The following is a 23,039-nucleotide window of genomic DNA, read 5'->3' on the forward strand; positions in this document are numbered from 1 at the left end:
AGGCGATTTTATTTTCTCTCTTACTATTTTGTAGGGAAGTCCCCAGGGGTCCGTAGCCAATTGGTTTTGCACGTATTTCTCCCAGCTTCTCATCCTGACAGCTTTGAGTTCCTGTTGGAACTGTTCTTTGGCTTCTCTGTATATCTGCTGCCAGCGCTGCTTTTCATGCCAGACGACACACCGCTGGTAATACCTCCTCGCCCTCCGCACTGCTTGGCGCATTTGCCCCAGTTCGGCTGACCATGGTGAAGGGGAAGCCGCGACGGCCCTCCTCCTGGTTGGTACAGCTGCCTTTACTGCTCTGATTATCGCCTTTGTAAGGTCTTTGGTGTATTCCTCCACGTCGACATCACCCTCCAGCAATGCAGGAATGTCACACTCCCCTGCCAGACGGTCCCAGTCAGTTTTATTGTAATTGAACTGCGTTTCCCACCCCATGTCCCAGTGGCACTCGCTGTCTCCTATGATAAATGTGATCATGTTGTGATCACTGGTAGTGATCTGATCCCAGACTTTCCAGTTGGATAATTTTGCTGTAAGATTTGGTGTGACCAAGGTCACATCAATGTTTGTACCATGTCCCCCCCCCCCTCCAGTGTAGGTGGGAGGGTTTCCTTGTTTATTAGCAACTATGAGTTGTAACGACATAATTGTATCGACAGCTTTTTCACCTCTTTCATCCTGAGTGCCACTGAACCACAGGGGGGATTTTGCATTAATGTCCGCGGTCACGAGAATTTTCTGTCCCCGCAACGCCGTGGCTATTTGGACAAGCTTCTCCAAGAATTCTTCAATTTGTCTTCCGTACTGGAAGTACATGTTTACTAGGTATAATAACCCAGTGGGTGAGTGAAGCTCCACGACGTTGCAGTGCTCATCCGAAAATTGTGCTAAAGTGCTTTGTTTATGATCATAACCGCAGCTCTTGGTTCCTCTCCGCTATAGATTTGTTGCCAATTGACTGCAGTGAACGGGATCCGTCCAGCCAGGGAGTACGGCTCCTGTATGCAGAGTACATCCAGACTCTTCTCCTCCACCACCTTCCGGAGTTCCTGCAGGACCAATCTGCTATTATGAGTGTTTATCTGTCCCACTCTTAACTGGCTCACGTGGAAAATATGTGTGTATATGAGATTCTGGCCAGTTTTTGCGCCAGTCATGAGCTATTCTGCCGTTTGTTATGACAGATTGGTTGTATAACTCATTAAGGTCGAATTTTTCGTTTCGCCTTTCAAACGCTTTTTTGACCAGGTCTCGCAGGGCTCCGAAATCTGTGGGGAGATTCATTGTCTTGAGCTGTATTCTATCAACAGCCTCCATCACTGGAAAGGTAACGTCTCTACCGTATTCGTGGCCGACACGCACCACGTGCCTCAAGGCTGTTGTAAGGGTGGCCGGCTCTTCCAGCCTAGACAGCTGTAATGCGTGCTCCAGGTTGGGGTAGATCCTAGCGGGATCTATTCCCGGCTCCCGTTTAGTGTGTGGACTTGTTGGTGTGCCACTATTTGTCGGTATACTAGTGCTACTTATTGTGTTCTCTTGCACTAACTCTCCCTGCATAGATAACTTCCCCACCACAGGATGCCCAATTGGTCGTTCTTGATCTTTAGGCGACCTTAGTCCCCGATTCGGAGGTGAGGGTGCATCCTTCCCGTCGCAAGGATCGGTTTGAATGCAGGCATCTTTCATGATGATGAAGTGTTGTGGCCTGGTGATCTTTTGTATAAATTCTCTGAATTTATTGGCCCTTATTGCATCCCTCAACCTCTTGCTCGGAGACTTTCTTTTGGGCTTCTTGTTCCCATTTGGGGACTCAGCCATAATCAATTCGAGCTATAAGTCTCTGCTCGAGCATCCTGTAAGTAGGGCAGTTTCTGCCAGTGGTATTGCATGATTTTTTTCCTCTTTTCGTGCAGGGTATACAGACCCCGGCTTTGTTACAATTTTTTCTCGTGTGATCTTCGGCCCCACACCTGGAGCAGGCCGGCCTCCTTTCACAGTGTGTATGGATGTGATCTAAATCGCCACAGTTGTGGCATCTGGGTACTACTAAGTAGTCCCGTACATTTATGGCGTGAAAGCCTAGATATATTCTTCCCATAGTGGTGATTTTGCGCCACATGTTTCCAGAGACCTCGGTGACGTGATGTACTACATCTCGATCCCGGGGCCCTGTTTTGAAACGTAGTTTGAAATCTTGTTTGAATGTCTCCCATTGCATATCATCAAAATTCTGATTGTATGGTGTTTCATAAATGTCTGATTCTGTTAGAGCTACTGGTACATCGTAGAGAATTACCAGCGGATTCCTCTTTTTTGGTGGTTCGCACTTAACTGCTATGTTCAGTTTGGTGTTTTTTAAGATTTTATCTCTGTCTACTTCTGTGGCTACATCAACTACTACTACATTCTTAGTTGCCTTGACTTTGTTTATTTTGATTTTATCTTTAGCTGGGTCAATTATTGTGGTAAATAACTCTTGCACTTTCTTTACTGTTTGTCCGGGCAGGGGTCTTAGGAAGACCGCCGTGTCCGGCCTTTTTGTTACCTTAGCTATTGTTTCTTTGGTAGTCTGAGTTTTTGTAGCTGCTTGTGCAGCCACTGCTGCCCATGTCTTAGTTGGTTGCTGTCTTAGTCTATTGTTTTCTTTCTCGAGCTCTTCGAGTCTCTCCTCAAGCTTTGCGTTAGCAATGGCCCAAGCGGCGAGCTCGTTTTTGATCGCTATGACGGCAGCCTGGCTTATTTTGCCATTTTTTACACTTGAATCCAAAATTTGGTTAATTTTTGCGTGTCTTTCTAATGTGGTTTGCTCATTCTGTTCCCCTTCCTCCTGTGAGGCAGGAACAGTCGCTATCGACGCCCTCGAGGTCGCACTAGATTCACCCGTCTCAGATTCAGCCATGTTTGACGAGTGAAGAAAAAGGTGGGAGCCCGTCTCTTACCCCGGACCGGCTCCTCTGGCATGGGGGGGGACTAATGCAGCTCGCCCACCGACCTCGCCCCTAGGTCAAGGGCACTCCAGAGCTGCTGGGTTCAACGCGCCGTTGCCAGCGCACTGGTCCCCGTCGAAGGCCTCGTCGTCGACGATTTCACACGACGCTCCTCGGCAAGTGCACCCCGCACTCCGGAGAGGCGGATGCACCCCTCGCCCTTCGCCGCCTACTAGCCCGAGCTTCCACCAGAAGGCCAAGGACCCACTCCTACTCAGGTGGTGGGTCGGTCCCCCAGTCGTTCGGCGGTCTGGGCCCATCTAACCTAGCCCAGGCGATGTCACCACCTCCTGGGTTTGGCAGAACACGCCCCGGTTACCCAGGGGCGCGGCGAAGCACCCTTGCCGACTCGCGCCGTGATCCCACGCCGACAAACGAGGTCGCCGGCATGCAGAGCACCTGCTGGTCTGTGCCCTGCGAACAGAAAGGGACTGGTGTTCGGTCCCTCGACACAGCTCCCCCTGTGCCACGCACCCTTCGCTTTCGCATCGGGTTGGGTCGCAGCTCTCCCTTTTGACGCAAGGCAGATTGCCAAGCTTGACGTCTGGCACCACGGGAAGGCGGAAAGAGCCACTTGGGAAGGAGAGGCTGTAGGAGACGCATCACTTCCCCGAGTGAGGACGGCCGCGGCACGCTCGACGTAAAGCGATACGCTCCAGTGCGAGCTTCCGTGCCTTACGGCACGCCGGCAACGGGCGGGCCCGTACCGAAACGCGCCGTCAAGCGACTGACCTCACGCCAGACGCGTACTATCATTTGCCAAAATCTTGTTTAGATATCTGAAACCTTTTACGAGATACGAGGAATTTTGTGAATATTTCATTCTGGCTCTTTCGCTGGCGCGCGAGCTTTACATACGATCAATTTTCCCGAGACTGGTAATAGATAGCAATATCCTTCAAAGTTAAAAGGAAAATTCAATATGTTATTTACATTTCGCATGCAGCAACATATGACGTAACATGTTCCAAACGCCAATCCATACCAACCTCTATTTCTCACTACAAATTTTCCGAGATTATTGTAGATGGTTGCTTAATCCTAAGATATCACAATTAATATGAACATTAACGAAATGATAGGCAGTTCGTCATGAACCTGACGAATGAAGTTATAAGATATGCGAGAGTCAATATTTTTTACCGAGTAGTTTCTTTACAGTCGCCTGAAAAAGGCTGTACTTCGGCGGCCCGCATGCCCTGCCGTTCGCGTAGTCAAGCCAGCCAGCTAACACGGTGTGAGACGTTCGACATGGGAGGTTGCCGTCACCCCCACCTGTTAGCCAGCAGACACGCATGCCGTCTAGCAAAGTGCATGAATCTTACTTACTCCGTGTGAGGCGGGCTTTACAGTTGGCTCCTCCCCTAACACATCGTCCGCCCAGCTAGGGGCAAAGTAATACTTTATGCACTCTACCCTAAAAGAAATAGAACTGCAGGCTGACTTTTTGGAAGCAACTGGAAGGACCGTCTCGACCCAGATGATACACAGCCGCATCCATACAATTAATTTGGTCTCTATACAACCATTACGAGCGACAGAATAATCCCCCATCGAACCCCGCAACACCACGGAGTGCGAAGAAGAGCAGCAACGGAACACCTGGAGTAATAACTATATAGGTGGCGTCGTCTTCTCCTCACCAATGAATGTACAATTTGTCTGATGCCTGACGATCTTCATATAAGATTGTGGAGGCGGCCAGGTACCAATGCTCGTCTCTGTCATGCAGATCCATGGGGTCAGCAGTAAGGGTGACAGTCAAACTTAGGCTGGTCTCATGTACACATATCAGATGCCTGTGTGTATGTATCATAGGAAATAAAAAGTCTCATTATGGTTTGTCTTTTTCATAGCACAGGTTGCAGCTTAGCCCAGTGGTTGGCAAACCTGTTGTCAGCAGAGCCAAGTATCAACCTTACACCTACTGAAATTTCTTTTGAGAGCCAGTTTTTTAAACTTAAATCGTACAAGTGGGTATACGTTTATTAACTTTATTAAGGTACTCCTAAACTGCCCTTCGCTAAAAGTCCTCAGTCTGCTTGAGGTATGTTCACTGAGGTAGACCCCTTTCTACACTCCCATCCGCAATCGTCTTGTATACTTGTTTCGTCTATCTCCTTTCGTTCATCTTTTCTATACGTCCAGACCATCTCATCGTACCTTTCTCAATAATCGACACTACGACTACTTTACTCCACAACGCTAAAATTAACTTAAGAAACTAAAGTTCAAGTCTTCGTTAAACTGTAGGAACGTTGAATGAAACGTGATACCTTACTCAATAACGATACGCTTTACTGATAAAATTAAATTCTAAGGTGTCCATAAAATTAAATCATGGCATTTGCTGACAAATACTAATGTGAACAGTGTCCATGTATCTCCTTGGAAAGTTTGCGCAAATCAGGGATTTATCTTGTTGTTTTAATTTTGCGCAATTTCAGGTTCCCATCAGTTAGATTGCTTCTCAGTTGATTCTTGATAAGGTTCATGCATGAAAATGATTGCGTGCATAAATATCAGGTTATTTGAATCAGGAATGCTATCCCTTGTGTTAAAAATCAACATACACTCCTCCTCCAGTTCTTCCAAAGCAGTCCACCTCTGCTGTAAAGCAACTTAACATTTGTTTTTCTCCAGTATATCTACAGGAGTACAAAGGCGTTCAAATTTAGAGAGACGCAATTATTTTTTTAACCCAACAATTACATTTCGAAGTTGCCAATTTCTATATTGAAAGGGAGAGAAAATTAGTTCTATTACAGTGGGTTTAAGATGTTTATATTTACTAAGGGCTAATGTCGCTTTGCTGTTTCTGATTCCTGTAACAGGTCGAAAATAGCTTTCCTCAAATTTGAAAGTGTTTTTGTAAATGGTAATCATCAGTAACAGAATCGTTTTCTCAGTTTAGTTTCAACAGGCTTGGAAAGAGATTCAAAGCTTATCTTTCCAACCCTTGGGTAAAAAACTTTCTTTTCTCCTGAAGATCATGATGAAGCTGACTTGGATGAGACGTAACATCTAGAAGGAAATAAAATTTTTGGAGGCACTGATCATTCGTTAGTTCAGGATAGTGGCACGCTTGTCAAGGCGAAATGCTTCAATATCTGTTAATAAGGAAGCGAAACGGCTCAGAACGTTTCCTCTGATGACCAGCGTACCTTGTTATACAGTAGAAGATCTGTCTACTGTTCACTCTCCACTACAACAAAAAATTCTTTAAGCTGGCGATGACTAAGGGCTGTAGCGCAGTACATGTGCGCCCGCAAGTGATATTATGTAGAACAGCCATATTGAAGTGGCCAAGAGCCGCACGTGGCTCGCGACCCGCTGTTTGCCGACCACTGACTTACCGGATATGGAGTGAAGCAAACATACATACAGTTAGGGAACACAATATGCAGCTCAATGGTATTTATGTGTTTTTTGGCTGTGTCAAATCGAGGCCAACAATGCGCCAGAAATCAGAGACCTATGGAAGTGACAAAGAGAAACAGCTCTTGGAAATGTGTGTTTGTTCTATCACAATAGGCGTAGAATAGTTAGTGTGAACGGTAGATGCGGAGTCATTGCCTCATTTGCGTTCGGAGCGAATTACTTGTGTTACTGAATGTCGGATCATGGATACATCCATTCTGTTTTGGGGAAGGTTAAGTAAACGTACCTGTATTCCGGGCCAGCATTGTTCACACTCTAAAAACTCTTAATTTAGGTTTTCGGTGCTTCCTTTAAATAAATTGAGACGAATACCGTTTGATTTCATAACGAAGGCTACAGCCTACTTCCTCCCTCATCCTTCTCCATTCCGAATCTACGCTTCGTCTCTAATGACTTCGGCGTTGACCAAACTCTAGCAATTCTTCAACTGAATTAGCTGACTTTCCACGACGTTCTGGGTCTGGATTACGCCGATGGCAACTAGACGTCTTAAAACATTTGTCACTTTGGGTCGGAGTAAAGTCTGATTGTAGAGTTTACGTCTGTGAGATGTGCTGGATAGAACGAGTTACTCAGTTGCAAATAAGAATAATGAAAGAATATTTTTTTTTTTTTTTTTTTGGAAGCGAAACTACCGGCATTAAATAGGTTTCTAAGTGGTGGTGACCGTGAAGGGATTGCAATGTTGTTAACATATCACATTCTTGATAGCCTCCTTCGGCAGTTTACATGTCGTTTTCTGATGTGCCATACATTAAAAATCAAATTAAGATTACTTTTTTTGCAATACCTTATCAAGTATTAGCCTATGCGTGATTCTGTAGAGATAAATTACATTGACATAGAGGAAAAAGTCTTCTCAAGCACAAGTTCGTCCATTGTAACACGGCACACATTATTCATTTGCGGTGTCACTACATCTATGGGATATCCAGGAATCTCACGCACGCTCTTCTGTCTCACAGGAGAAAGCTCTGGGCCGCGTTATCAGTTCTGTGGCACGCCGTCTGCTGGACAGGTTTCAAGGGAGCTGCCCAGCCACGGCGCTGGGTGTGGCACGCGCTGCTACACGGCACCGCACCGAACACCTGCCGCCGGCTGTACGGCCAGCCGCGCGACGTCAGCACTAACCACTGACGTGGTCAATTCTGCGAAAGCGGTCCTCGTATAGCCGACATGGCTTTGAGATATGCACATCACAATGTCCATCGACCGCTTTATGGACAGCTCAAACATTCGGGTGGCAGGTGTGAATTTTAAAATTTTTCCTAGCGAATTGAATGTTCAAACGAATTTCGGGCTTGCGGCCGGTCGTCGTTCAGTACATTCTACGATCTTTCAACTGGGCACCTGGCAGACATGCTCAGGTGAGCCACGCAAGAGTCAAAATTAAGTTGATAGAGGGACCACACTACCGAGCCAAAGTACTCTCGCTGGTGGAACTGCGGAACTTAGCTGTCGTTTGCATTACCGCTCGCCACTGCCGTTGGCACCCTCTGTCGTTTACGATTGGAGTAAATCAAGCAGACGATTGGGTTCCACACACTGTCCAACTGGTAGCTGCTATCACAGTTCATCAGACGTATTCTCACGGAATATTTAATAGTGGAGTTCCAAAAGGCGTTTCTGTGGTCAGAATCATTGATTTTTCATACTCAGTTGAAAGTCCAGTGGAAATACAGCGTTCAACAATAACGGACATACCTGGTTGCAGAAGACGAGTGCAGCGTTTATTTTGAATGCAGCCTTGATGTTTAGTGCAGCGAGCTTTCACGACTTGTTTCCGCAAAAGGCTGGAATTTATAAAATGCCTTGTCAGTGTGGTGTGGCTTACGTAGATTAGACCACACGCACCGTGAAAGAACGCTGCGCTGAACAAAAGTGCACTCGACTTTTGCAATCAAGCAAGTCCGCTACTGCCGAACACTGTATTTACATTGGACATTCAATGTAGTATTAAAAACCAGTTACTCTGACTAAAGCAACATCACTTTGTTTCTCCCTTATTAAATAATCTGTGGAAATACGCCTGGCGGGAAATGTGATGAGCCGTGATTGGCGATTACCAGCTCGACAATGCGTAGAATCCCATCGTCTCCACGATTTGTTCTAATCGAAGACGACAAAATGAGCAAACGGCCGTGGCGAGCGGTAATGCAGACGACAGCTCAGTTCCGCGGTTCCATCAGTAAGGGCGCTAGCCGGCTGCGGTGGCCGAGCGGTTCTAGGCGCTGCAGTCCGGAACCGCGGGACTGCTACGGTCGCAGATTCGAATCCTGCCTCGGGCATGGATGTGTGTGATGTCCTTAGTTTAGTTAGGTTTAAGTAGTTCTAAGCTCTAGGGGACTGATGACATCAGATGTCCCATAGTGCTCAGAGTCATTTGAACCATTTTTTAGTAAGAGCCGAGTACTGTGGTTCGTCTATCAACCTGATTTTGATGCAGAATACCCGCAGCGCGCTTTGTATTGCGGAAATGAGGACGACTGGCAGGTGCCCAGTTGATGTATCGTGGTACGACAACTGGATGCAACCGCGAAATTTGTGTGAATATTAAACACAGTTATCACTCTGGAACAGATAAGAAATTAAGCAACAGGAAACGTTGAATTCTGAAGAGTAATGTACGTACAACTGTCACACATCTTTGTGATTTCTCACAAAGAAATTCTGTTATACTTTAGATACATAGGTCTGTCATAGAAGAACCCATCGAAATCAGACGTAAGTTAGTGATTAAAGTCCGAGTGTCGAGTAGTGTAAGAAGGTTTCATGGAGCGCGAAGATTCACTGCAACAATCTAGCATCTAGTTGGGTACATGGAGGAAAGTATGTATTTGAGTGTATTGTGGCGATAGCGAACTCACTAGAGGTGCTGACGTCTGTTTTTCTTGGTTCTAATGCAGGCAATTAGTTTTAATCAGTCAGTAGATAAAAACATATGTTTCAAAAGCATGTTTACCTCACTATGGCCATAGTAAAGAACTGACCTTTGTTTGCATCAGAATGACAACTTTTTTTCCACAAATTCAAAACATCTGTACGATGTATGAAAGAAGTGGGATAAGTGTGGACTGGGTTGTTCAAAGAACCGATATGAAATCTATTGAACATTAATGAGAAGTAAATCGTTCTTCTTTACAGGACTGCTGGCTCTTTATTCTATCACAACTATTTCGAGACGATTGCTCTAATTCTCAAATTCTCAATAAAATACCTTCTACAACTAAACTTGCAATATGCTGCCATCATAATAAATTATTGAGTGTCACAACTTAGTAGTAGCCAGAGGACGCAACCAAAACATAGCTTAACGGTAGCAAAAGATATATCGAACACCTACAGAAAACGTCGGTCTATTCTTTAATCTTGTCGAAACTCTACTGGCTTATTTAACAGTGATTTTAATACAGATTTCCTTCGCCATTTCTGCAAGAAATAACATCGTCCTTTAGTTTAATTCCTACTGTAAATTTTTCTACTAATTTTTCCTATGTAACTGCTTCAAAATGGCTGCTGAAACAATCTTTATAGAAAATTCTAAGGCAAAAAATCAGACTACGACATGTGTTTTTCTATAATCAATATTAATTCCGTATAATATTAAAAAACTACTAAATCTGACTTTGGAGGGAAATTAATTGACCTCAAATTGCATATTTTAAACACAAACTGGAGAGGTGTTTAAACAGCTCATGACATTCATGGAAGCACGAATTTATTGACAATTTTCTCCTCCTATTTGACAGTTTTTTTCACCTAAGTATATAAGATGAGCCCTGAGTTCGCAAAAAAGGAGCCAGAGGATTGCTCAGGAGTAAAATTATGCTGTAGCAGAAAAGACAATTCTATCAGTCAGACAAAAACTATTTCAATGTAAATACTGTAGTTAATTACAATGCATACTGTACAATATTGAAGAAAATAATCCAGATATCAAAGTAAATGCATTACAAAAAATGGACAGCCATGTCAGGTAATAAAATATAGACAATGTTGGACATAGTACATAAGGAAACTGGTAGAACTAGACATGAACAGGAGCAGATAATTTTAAGAGTAGGTGATATTTTGGTTACAGATATTTGTAGTATTACAAATCACTTTAACTAGCATTTTACACCAACAACGGCCAAAATGGGATTGTCAGGCTCAGTAAATGCTGGCCTGGAACGCCATAGACCAGATTTTACAAATAACTACAGTAACATGCATAAGACAATCACTGCAGTAGAAATAAGTTGTGAGTACAAAAGAAATTTTCAAATAAAATAAAATTTTAGAGTTTATCATAAAATTAACATGTTCATTTATAGAATGTTTGTCTGAATTTAGTCACAGCTTAAGTATATCTATGTAAGTGATCATTTATCAGACAAATGTTTTCTGATTTGATGTAATACGTTCAATTGAAACCACTGTATAAGAAATAGAATAAAGAAAAATCACCAAATAACTGCCCAATTACACATTTACCTGATTCTCAAAGATACTTAAGAAGTTAATCTTCAGTTGATTCTTAGTCAGGTGACTATACATTACACTACTAAAGTCATAATCTGGGTTTCTAAGGGACTGTGATATTAAGGAGGCCATTTATACATACAGTGAGAATCCCATTCATACATCAAACAATAAGTTACAGACTGCTGGCATGTATTGTAGTCTATCAAAACATTTTACTGCATAAATTTCTACATCCTATTCGATAAATTAAAATAGTGTGGTGCCACAGGAATTTCTTTAAAATTATTCAAGTCATATTTGTCTAATTTGATACAGTTGGTCTCAATAGAAAAGAGTCATATATTAAGCTATCAGTCCTCATTTGATTAGGAACTAGTTACATCTACTGACCAATATGGTCCCATCCTGTTTTTTCTGGTGTATGTTAATAGCCTTTCGACATTTACATTGCAGTACCATTTGATATTTTGATTTGTTTGAAAATGATTGCAGTAACTAGTAAATAAATGGTACTTTTAGAAATAACTGTTAATGTAATTTTCATATATATTAATAAATAGTTTCAGGCTAGTTAACTGTCACTGAACTTTGAAAAACTCACTATGTGTAGTTCAGAGCCTGAATGAGGTTTCCAATTTTAAATATTCATAAAATATAAGAATAGAGAAATAGAATGGGTTGACAGTGTTAAATTATTGAGACTGAAGCTCAATTGGGGGAAGCATATAAGAGGGCTGCTGAAACTCCAGAACATATCTTTACTTGCAACTTGAATGTCAGGCACATGATGTAAAAATAAAACGCTTGTATACTTCACTTACTTTCATTCTGTAATGTTAAATCATTTTATGATATTTTCGGGCACCTCATTAAGCAAAACTAAAGTTTTCTTGGTCAAATATTACTTAATATGAGTTATTTGTGGTGTGAAATCAAGAACTTTAATAGAATCATATTGGAAAGAACTTAGTATATTAACTAAGGCTTCTTAGTATATTTCATTCTTACTTATTTTTCTCATAAATATTGTATCTCTTCCAAATTAGCAGCCCACATCACACAAATAATACAAAGCATACAAACAGTCTTTATAAACACATGTAGCAACCTTCTTTCTGTCCAGAATTAAGTTTTTTCTTCAGGAAAAATATTTTCAGTAACTTGCAATAAAAAGTTTACTACTAAGAAAATACAGTTTAAGAGGAACAAAAAATATTTATTCATTACCTAAAGGTTCTCCTCCATTGAAAATTACTGAGTAGACCCAAACAATGTACTTGTTATTCACTACAACTCATAACCTGAGTGCTATGTAATCCCTGACTTTGCCAAAGCTTCAGTGTCATAATGCACTGAAGCCTATCAGACATTTTGAAAATTATTTACTACAGCAACTTCGCGTTTGTCTTAAGTGTGTACACATCTAAATATTTGTGATATTTTTAATTGCTATGGAAAGTGTTTAACTCTTTAGACATCTTTGAGGATCATTTCACTTACAGAATGTGGAAAGAACATTATCTTCTCAGTTATTTTGTAAATATGTTTCAGTGTTTTTGGTTTTCTGAAACTTCAAATTCTCAAGGATCTCCTCAGTATGTGTGTGCAAAATTAAAAATTGTATTTGATCAAAGGCTTGTCAGGCCTGAGGATATATATGTATATCAAGTAAATAAACGAACTGTAGATTCCACATATAAGAAATGTACTACATATGTGCTATCCAAGTTCAGTTTCAAGATGTTGACATTGCAGTGGAGACTACAATGTAACAATTTATATAACTGTAATTAGTTACATAATAATTACGAAATGTACTTTGAATCACGTAGCACCACAATGTAGGATGTAAAACCAGAATGCACTTGACACACCACTTTGACTTCATCACAGAACGAATGAAAATTAATGAATTAAGAGGATACTTAAATATAGGACAAGACATAAATAACCAAAAACTTGTGAATACATTTATTAAATATGTATAATTTGTAAAAATCTCTTGCAAACTGTATTGTTTTGGTAAGATGGCCCAGGGAAAGTAGCATTCTTGATTACTGTGGCTAATCATGTGATCGAGTTCTCGAAAAAGCGAGTAGAGCAGCATGTGTTAAAGTTCCCCAGTATTATCACTCAGCACGATTTCTGTGATTGCGTCGAACAGAACAGCAATACAAGAGTGTGAAGCAGAAATGATAGCAATGAATTAATTACTTTAATCCTGTAGTGACCTTTATGTGGAACTTTTACAAACAAAGCAAATTATTGGAATTGTGATTACCTGCTACAAGCTGTGGGATTAGTTAACATTCACAACTTTTGTATGTCGCTCTGCTTGCTTTGTTCTGCTCTGTTCATCGATTTATTTAAATAATTGCAGTAAATCCATTTCAAATTGTGTGGCCACCTTTCCATACTTGTTTATTGCTCTTTTAACTGTAATATATTTACGAGTTGAACTCAAATCAGTGCATTAGGCTACGTTATTTTATCATAGGATCCAGTACCTAATTTTATTTTTATTTATCATTCTGGATTTAAATCTGTTTTGATGAAATTGAGGTTAATCATTTTGGAATTTCTGCAACTATTACACCTAGCCACATTAATGTTTAATTGTTATTTGGGCAAAAAGGCAGCAGTGTACAACTGAACTCTAGATGCAGTCAAGCTAGAATTACTGTAGATTGTGTGCTTGACCAATCATTGCATATTGGTCTTGGTAGGACCCAAGGGAGCATGCAAATTGTTTGGTCGTCTGCAAAAACAGCCCTAAGCTTTTTTATCAGTTTTCTTTTTGAGGCACTTTTAGCAACCACCAATGATAACTATCCTGATGAGGTTTTCTTCAACTCATTATTCTTCAGTGGAGGATGCACAGTAATTATAACTTGGATGAAATTAACCCTCAAGCCCAATTTAAAGTTTGGCATGCATTACTTTGTCAATAAAAAGTGCTGCAATACACTGACCTATACCAATCTCTCTCCTTGTGCGTATTTCTTTGCTCCTATGAGCTAAAATTCAGATCTGCAATGTGATGATCTTTGTTTGCAGCTTATGCAATATTGTACTGTTTGCAAGCCTGACCAAATGGATTAATTGCTTTGTCATGAGTCTTGAGCAGCCTTTCTGGCTTCAACTCTGGTCCATAATAGCTGTATGTAGTGGCATCCATCCAGCTGTGTTATGGAGGAAAACAAAGCCATTGAACTTAGGTGTTGTTCCCTCATCATCTAAGATGTGGTCTATGAGAAAACTTCTGGTTTAGTGCCTCTCTGTAACTCTTCAGAGTAAAAACTGCTATTTATTTCACTACCATTGCTGTCTTTCAAAATACATGCTAGGGCTTGTTCGTTTCACCTAGGGAACCATAAGTATTTCAGTTGACCAGTTTGGTAGGTATCATTTCTTGCATTTCATAAATGCAGTCTTGCATTTTAAAATGTATACTAGATCATCGACATGAGAGTTTTGTTTGCATGGATTCACCAATTTAATACAACTGTACACACCGTTTAGAAACTCATTATCATGAACATCAATTGGTTTCATTTTTATTGTTCCATGTAAATACAATTATAGAGATCAATTACTTATGGGAGATTATATGATCCACAAAGTTTAAAGTGCACCCACAGTAAATAAATGTATAGATAAATATATATTTATTGTAAAACTCATCTATTTGAAGGTTGTCTGGGAAACAGTTGGTTACCATCTGCAACAACTGACCTCTCATCTGTCCAACTGCTTTGTCCATTTTCGTTTTTGCTGAGCGAGGTGACACAGTTGTTAACTCACTGGATTAACATTTAGGGGACAATGGTCAAAAGCTGCATCTGACTATCCAGATTTAGATTTTCCGCGGGTTTCCTGAGTCACTCCAGACAAATGCCAGTTTCCTTCCCCATCCTAGACACAATTCGCGTTTGTGGTCTTCAGGACGTAAAATCTTACTCTTTCTTTTTCTTCTTTGCTTTCACAGGTACAGCCCAAGTGAATTTGGAGTATGGATTGACGACCAGCTAAATATATTTGAATCTTTTAGTCTAACATGAAGATTGTTTCACATCTACAAGATCTGGCTGTTAAAAGTCGTCCAAAATTTGTATGATAGCACCCCTACCTGTAAATGTCTTGCATCCTGATTTGTGAAGTTCCTGAGCCACAGTCTCCATAATTATTTGGTAATACATCTTTCTCAGAAGTCTAAAATGACGAGAGTGATTTCATTTGAACGATCTGTATTCCTGGCTTGGTTGACTCCAGGGGCATTCTTAATCATTCAACTGTTATTTTGGTGTCATCGTAATACATGTATTGCAGAAAGTGACTGTTAATTTTTTATTCTGAAAATCAATAATATCATTGCCAAGTCCACACTCCAAAGCTGGATTAATAATGCTTTCGTATTGCACAATCTTTGGGGATTTCTTTTCCTTCTCCAATGGCTTTCTGATACACATCAGTCACACATATTATCTGACCATACATTTCTACATGGTTCAGTCACATTAATGTGATAACCACCTACATTCGACATCAATGTGCAATAACCACCGACAAAACTAACAGTGGTGGGTATATAAAGCCTTTCAGGACACATGAAAAGCAATGCAGTAATTGGATAATTGCAATACATCAAAGATGACATGATCGTTGGCTTTTGGGCCAAGGGTGGAGGCATGTCTGAAATGGCTAGGTTTGTGAACTATTCTTGTGCTGTCATGATTGAAGTATACTGTGCATGACAAAATGGCGCTATTGGAAACCAGCGTTGAGGCAACTTTGGTGCACCACAGGTTGTAGAGGACAGGGATGAACAATGATTGTGAAGAGATGAATGGGCGGATAGGTATGCAACTGTTCAGCAACTAGCTGCCCAGATGAAGCAAGTGGCTACGAACAGGGTCTCTCAATGACAGTTCAGCAAATGTAGATGGGTAAGGGCATCTGCAGCAGACGCATTGTTTGTGCACCCATGCTGGATATTATCACATTATAGCTACAATACCACACGTTTCCAGAAAAATCACAGGTAGGTTGCATTCGCTATCTGACATCACTCTGACAATGACATATTTATTCGGGTCAGAATTTAAACTGGATGATGTGTTGTGGCGATTTCATCAATGGATACTTAATCATGTCACCCGGAAATAGAATTGCAGTTAAACCACACACATACACACACACACACACACACACACACACATTGACAATACTTACATGTTGAAGATTTTTTTGGTGAAGAACAATTCATGGTAGCAGTATTAACTCTTTGACAGCTCATTTCTAACAGAAATCGTTCTTTATTGTTGGAATATATATTTATTTTCGTATTGCAATGTGGGTAACCTCATAAAAAAGAAATTGTGTGGTCAGTACATTATAGATAAGAGGGAACCTGTTTTTGAATCATTGTGACTACAAATTTTTATGAGCATATTTTCCCTCCTCTGATAGGTATCGATCTAAGAGGAATGTGATTACTGTCCAGTTATCAACTTAGAGTTTCCTTATTCAATCGTTCACTTTACTACTTTCATCCACTAGTTGCATCAGTCTATGCCATTTTTCATATTTGTAGGTTTTATAGCTACACCAGTATCTGAAAGTTTACAAAACTGATAGTCATTTAATATTAGGAAAGGTAGGCAAATTTTCTTTGGTCGACTTGACTAAATTTATGCATATTGTGTGCATGTCTGTGTAGGGGAGGGGGGGTTTCTTTTTAGGTGACAGAAAGTTCTGTACATATGCGGAAAAGCATTGATGCTAAAAATAGCAGGGGAAGTAAGTCAGACAACTATTTTTGTGCTCTAGAAACAGTTTACCCTAAGTGCTTTCCTGTGTTGCAGCTTTAATGTGAACTAGAAACAGAATAGAGGAAATAGGCCAGAGCATTGGAAATAGAATGCATTTCCATGTTGGAATACTAATAGCATCACTGGAAATAGCTACCACAAAAGTTACATCACATTCCTCTAGCACAGAAGATTGCTGTCCAGTTCTAAAATTGGAGCATGGTTAAGGCTTTAGAAACGCTTTGGAAAGTGATGCCTAAGAGCACTTATGAGGGGCATGGACCAGCAGTCAGAGAAAAAGTGGCCAATCAATATCTATGATGTCAACGCAGTAATCGGCCATATGCTGCAAAACCGATACAGATTCAATAGAAATTACCCCTGATGTCACATGACCAAGTGCTACAGTGATGCTAGCCTGCAGCAACTTGTTTCGACAGTTGGTGTCATTTGTGCTTCCACTGTGGTAGTGTGCAGTCAGATGTTCCAGCACACACAGTCATCGGCTGGAGGCTGCCCAGTGTAGTGCGACCATAGACATCACGAGCTCTGCAACCAGAATGGCATGGTGGCAGATCAGTGTGAACAACATTTTTAAGTAAATAAATGTTTCTATCCTATACCAATTCACACAGTGACAATGGTAAATGCGTTAAATGCCGTAGTAGCATAAGTGGGCTTCCCTTGTAACACTTATATCGATTAGAAGTAGGTCTATATTATGTAACTGTGTATCTGCAGTTATGGAGTGTGTATTCTTTGTTATTCAACGTCCTTGATTTGTGACAGGAAAATTAGAATTTTGTAATGTATACATGAAAAAACTAAAGCATTTGTTTAAATGATAAATTATTATAATATGTCTATGTTCATGAAAGGAAAACGTTTATTGAAAACTGGTTCATCCTTAGGGCACTTGTATTTGTAATACATAAAAGATGTAGGGAAGTCCCTCTGCAACGGAAGTGGCATGGCGCGATGTAAAAGGTGGTTCTGGCGGTCGAACTGAGTGTCTCCTTCGTATGAACGGTACGCAGTATGTGGCTAGCTGTAGCACATGGACCAGTTAATTTGCGTGTGAGTTAACTAATAATCACAAAACACTTCCATGGTACTAACAGAAGCAACTGGAAGCTGCTTTAGAATGGATTTGCACCGGATGTGGATAGGCTATTGTTTGGTATTCTTGGCAAAAAGGATTGGCTCTAACATGGTGAAAATCCGACGCCAAGAACAGTTTACAGAGCATTCGAACATCAAGAGCCATGAGTACAGTTAGCCACCATGTCGCTTGCCACCAGTCTTCGCCACTGCTTCACTAACTTCATACATTCAGTAATGTGTATGGGCATGGACCAGTTAATTTGTGTGTGTGTTGACTAATAATCACAAAAACAAATTTGTGTCCAGAAACATAGTTCCTATCCTGATCACGAGCCTATACAGGGTCCTCACCGAAGTGCTACTAAAACCGAGTATCCTGATCTAAATGAAAAATTCTTGCATTCAAATGTTTTGAAGTAATTTTTTGCCTAATGCAAAAGGAGTAACAAAAGTTAAATTTAAAGCTACAAAAGTGAAGTTAGATAGAATTTTGTTAAAGTGTCCTTAGTTTATTACAAAGTATAGTTTTGTAGGAATGCAGAGCAAGATTTTGTAAATATTATTGTCTAAAATACCTGCTTCACAGATGATAAAGAGGCAAATAAGTTGAGTTCATGTTCAAAAATAGTGTGGTTTTGATTTCTATCATGAATAGTTCACTTTTTAAGTTAATTAATCCCAGTGTTGTGTTTAATTGCCTTACAGAGTAAACTATGAACTACTTCAAGTGAAATGATTGATTAGCTTTCTGAAATAATCTTCTCTACAGTAATAATAAGAGAGTATTGATTAGTGAAACTATACTAGTTTATGGGTCTTCATTATATTCTCCACTTATTAAGAAAAAAATTGAACTGTTACTGTTGCCTAGGAAAACTGATATATGTAAAGGAGTATAAAGAGTGTATGTATGATATTATTAATCTTTATTAGTTCTTTTCCATGTCAGTTAAGATAAAAGCCCATGTCCTAATTTAGTTCTGCACTTCATGCAGTAACATTTCAGTATTTGACTAAGTAATGATCCTGAGTGTAGCTGTCATTAATATGAGCTTGGTCCAAACCCCTATAATTCACTGGTGTGTGCGTTATTGGTAACTGTTGTACACACAATTCACAGTGCACAGTGTCATTTTGTATCCTGTTTGCTATTCAAAGGGAAATCTCAACGAAAGTAACTTCGATAACCAATATTCAATTTTCTTAAACGTATATTTCCAAATTAATGTGCCCAATTTGGCTGGCGACCGTTTATTCTTTTGCATTCATTTATGATTTTATCGCTTTCATTAACTCCCAAGGTTAAAGTACGTTTGGCTTTTTCTGTTAATTTGACCAAATTCAAAATTGTAGTGCGATACCTTTGTCCATAAGACACACACGTGTTCAATCTTAAAAATTCTCTCAGAGGATATCAAAATAGCTTGTTTCACGGCAAATTAGTGTTATACCCTCCATTTTAAATTTAGGGACACTGTGATGGGGGAAACTGTTTAGAAGCTGGGATTTTTTGAATTTCCCATCATTTCAAGCTTAAGATAACCAGGCCTGAGGTTTTTTTATAATTTTTTGCAGTTTAAACTTCTGCCATCTTGGTTTTTGAATTTCTCGCCATCATATACAGGGTGTACATAAAGTCCAGGAACACTTTATGCCATTTATTGCACAAGAACGAAACATTGTACAGATATAATACATATGTCACTTTGAAGAGAAATTCTGAAAGTTTTTCTGCATGTATACCATCACAACGTAGCTTGGTAATTTGCCGATAGTCATCGCTAGTCGCAAACATGGCGGGTTCAGGCGCGGAGTTCGACAAAAACAAGTGTGTTTTTAAAAGCAAGTACGGTAAGTATGGCACAACAAATTCGTTATGACAGGTTGCTTGTGCCTGGCAAAGAGAAGCGGACGTCCCAGTGTGAGTGAAGTGAATTTGGAGAGCATACGAGAGACATTTATAAGGAGACCAAAGCAATTGCTGCATCGTGCATCCTGTGAACTCGAAATGGCTGCAACGACAGTGTGGAAAGTCCTTCAAAAATGTCTCTAAGCACTATGGGACTTAGCATCTGAGGTCATCAGTCCCCTAGACTTACAACTACTTAAACCTAACTAATCTAAGGATGTGAGCAGTCCCAGTGGACATTATTGCTGGTACAGTCTCAACAGTAACATTGTAATGGAACTGTTTTACATTTACTATTTCATAGTATGTCATAGAGAACTTATTTACGCTTATTTCAATGTGGCTGATTTTGGGAGAGAGATGTCATCAGATGATTATGTAAGACATTTGTAATTAACGACTAAACATTTTATGGCATTATTATGAATCTATGTATTTGAAACAATAATAGCTGAGGAAGGAATAATTTTTTAAGGAAAGCAATGAGAGCAATTGACAATAGGCTGACCCAGCACACAGTGTCACTCTAGGGTTAGCATATGGCCTTGACTTTTCCGTTTTTGGCACGTCTTTTCTTTGTTATGGGGAGTACAACAGACAGGAAGGACTGAAGAGAGAAGCCAGCTAGCAGTGGTTGAGTAAGGTTCACGCAACAGTGTGATTTATGAGATTTTGACATTTTGTGCTATTATTGGCGCAGTTTATGGAGAAGGCCAATAATATTAGCTCTTTTGCAGTAATAAATAGTCTAATGTAAACTGTGGCCGTGGATGCAAGATATTTCTCAGCTTAATTATGGTGCTGCAAGAATCACAACATCGTTACTTCAAGAATGCTTCCAAAAGGTAGATAGTAAGGCGTGTTTGGCCTGTTTCAATAATATGAGGCATGAAGATACCTTGAAAGCATTTTTGCACCCTCTTCTCAACTGCAGTTCATCCGAAAAGGCAAGCTAACGACAGTTTAATTCGTAATTAGATATGTAACAGGAGAGACAGACCTGTAATAATAGTGTTTTTGGGAAGAACACAGTAATAATTAACTCTTAAACATGTTAGTCTCTTTTTCAAGTACTTTTATTTACTTTGCTTAAATTCTATCTCAAAATATTGTTTGTTAATTGGAAAATAACTTACAATCAACAAAAATTGTGTGATTCATTTACCTAAGTAAAGACATGCAAATTTGATGGGTCACGCAGTAATGATACTGAAATAGTTTTCTTAGTTTTTCAAGACTAAAGTAAATTCGACCTAATAATAATTACTAACTTCATTTTTGATTGAAAGTTTTGTAAAGTGATTGTTGAAAGTATAGATGTCAAATCTCTTGTTTAAGTTTTGTGCTAAAAACTATAACTGGATTTATTTAAAGCTAAATTCACCAATTGTTTCCACTTCCATGAACAGAACTTATTTTCAGAATTTGCCGTTTAGGACTGGCACTGAATTTAGAAGGCAGAAATATTTATTTTCAGAAGGAAAGTACTTAAGGTGAGTTTGTGTTGGTTTCTAGCTCAGTTGTAAATACCGGCACTGTGCTTTAGTCGGAAAATCAAATTATCAAAACGATAATTAAAGATAACAGTAAAGTGAAGCGTTATATGTTGTTTCTAGAGAGAACTACCACCAACATTTCCACTAAATGTTCGGGAATGATTACGAAAGGCTTAACAGTAATTAAACAAGGTTCACGCGGTTAACTTATATGAGAGAGTCCAGTTCAAGTTAAAGCAGTTCTCGAGTGTATATTTAATTAATCTTTGCGAGTCCGTAGTTAGAAGGTGTGGCAACCACTCAAGATGGCAGCACGGTTACGTAGTTCAGTAGACGAGACCAGCAACTCGCAATAAGAAACGATAAAAGTACTCTGTATTCGGTAATGAATGTGAGTTGTTATTAAGTCTGCCGCGGTGTCTTGCATATGTATTCCATGTTAGGTTCGTGCTGCGGCATATGTCGATTTTTTATGTTAAATTGGGTTACGTGTAATGTTGTGGCTAAATTAACGAGTCAAGTTAGTAGGGATTGACGAAGTATAAATGAACTGTGATGGTATCGAAAACGGTTTAAGTCAATTGCGTGACGCCTCACTATTTGTTACTCGGTGCATACTATCCTCACTCTAGTAAGTGAATATGTCATCACAGTCCAACGGTTGCCTCATATAATGAAGGCAATTTGTAGAAAATACATTTAACCTATTATTATAAATTGTTTGTACATCTTTCTCATTCGAAAGGCGCGCATCGCCCAGTCTATAGCTGACGTCTCCCCCATAACATTGGCACAATCGAAAAATTTTATGTGCGGTATTTTCCAAGCTTTCTGTACAACTGAAATGTTTCTTTCTAAATAATTAGAAGAATATGCACCAAACGTTTAATTAAGGCTAAAATGCATTAAGAATAAATTTTCTCTGTGTATATAAATATGAAAAGTAAGGAGAAAAGGTAGTGATTTAATATAGGGGATGTACTTTTGCGCTGTTCCGATAAAGAATGTTCCAGAGAAATGTTTATACGTCGAAACTTTACGCTCTGTAAAGCAAGTTGAAGGCAGTCGCTACAATTTGTTTTGGACTATATAAAAGCAGGAGCTGTGAGCTCTCTCTCTCTCTCTCTCTCTCTCTCTCTCTCTCTCTCTCTCGTTTGTTTTAGATGGACGTTTCATAACATATGTCACTCTCGTATCTGTATCTTGTGGTTAAATAATTACGCCAATTTAATTGTAATAACCGTGTCTGAATCAAGAAACCTACATTCTTCTTCCTTTAATGTCACTTCTCAATTTATTATGATGCATTTTAGAACTTTTTCAGGCTGCAGGGAAGGAGAATTACCGTCGAATTGTTTGGTGGCCACAACTGAACGCTACAAGTGTTCAATCGGCATTTACTTTATCAAACTTTTATTTCAGCGTCCCTGGGATCCCTTCTAAGGATATTTTCTATAAGTATCCGGACAATGTAATTACGCAAACTGCGTAATTTTGAGATCGATAACTTGCTTCTAAGCAATGCCTTCGGTCAACGTTCTTGTCGGTCTGATGGGAATCTGGTGCTAGATGGTGGAATGCGATTTCATCATTAACAAGTAAAAATTTTCTATGTACCTTCTAGCATTTCAGGAGCTTTGCCACAAGCAGAAGTGATTAAAAAAGTTTTATAATACTCCTTTTTCTAATATCAACAATTATTATTTTCGATTATTCCGTTTTAAGAGAGCGATTGAACTTGAGTAGTCATGATTTCTTCTTCCTCCTTCGTTCTTCCCAAATTCTCTTTATATGTTCTCTATGTTCTCATTTGCGTTCTTCC

Source organism: Schistocerca cancellata, chromosome 1, assembly GCF_023864275.1.
Source record: "Schistocerca cancellata isolate TAMUIC-IGC-003103 chromosome 1, iqSchCanc2.1, whole genome shotgun sequence".
In the NCBI taxonomy this organism is placed as follows: domain Eukaryota; kingdom Metazoa; phylum Arthropoda; class Insecta; order Orthoptera; family Acrididae; genus Schistocerca; species Schistocerca cancellata.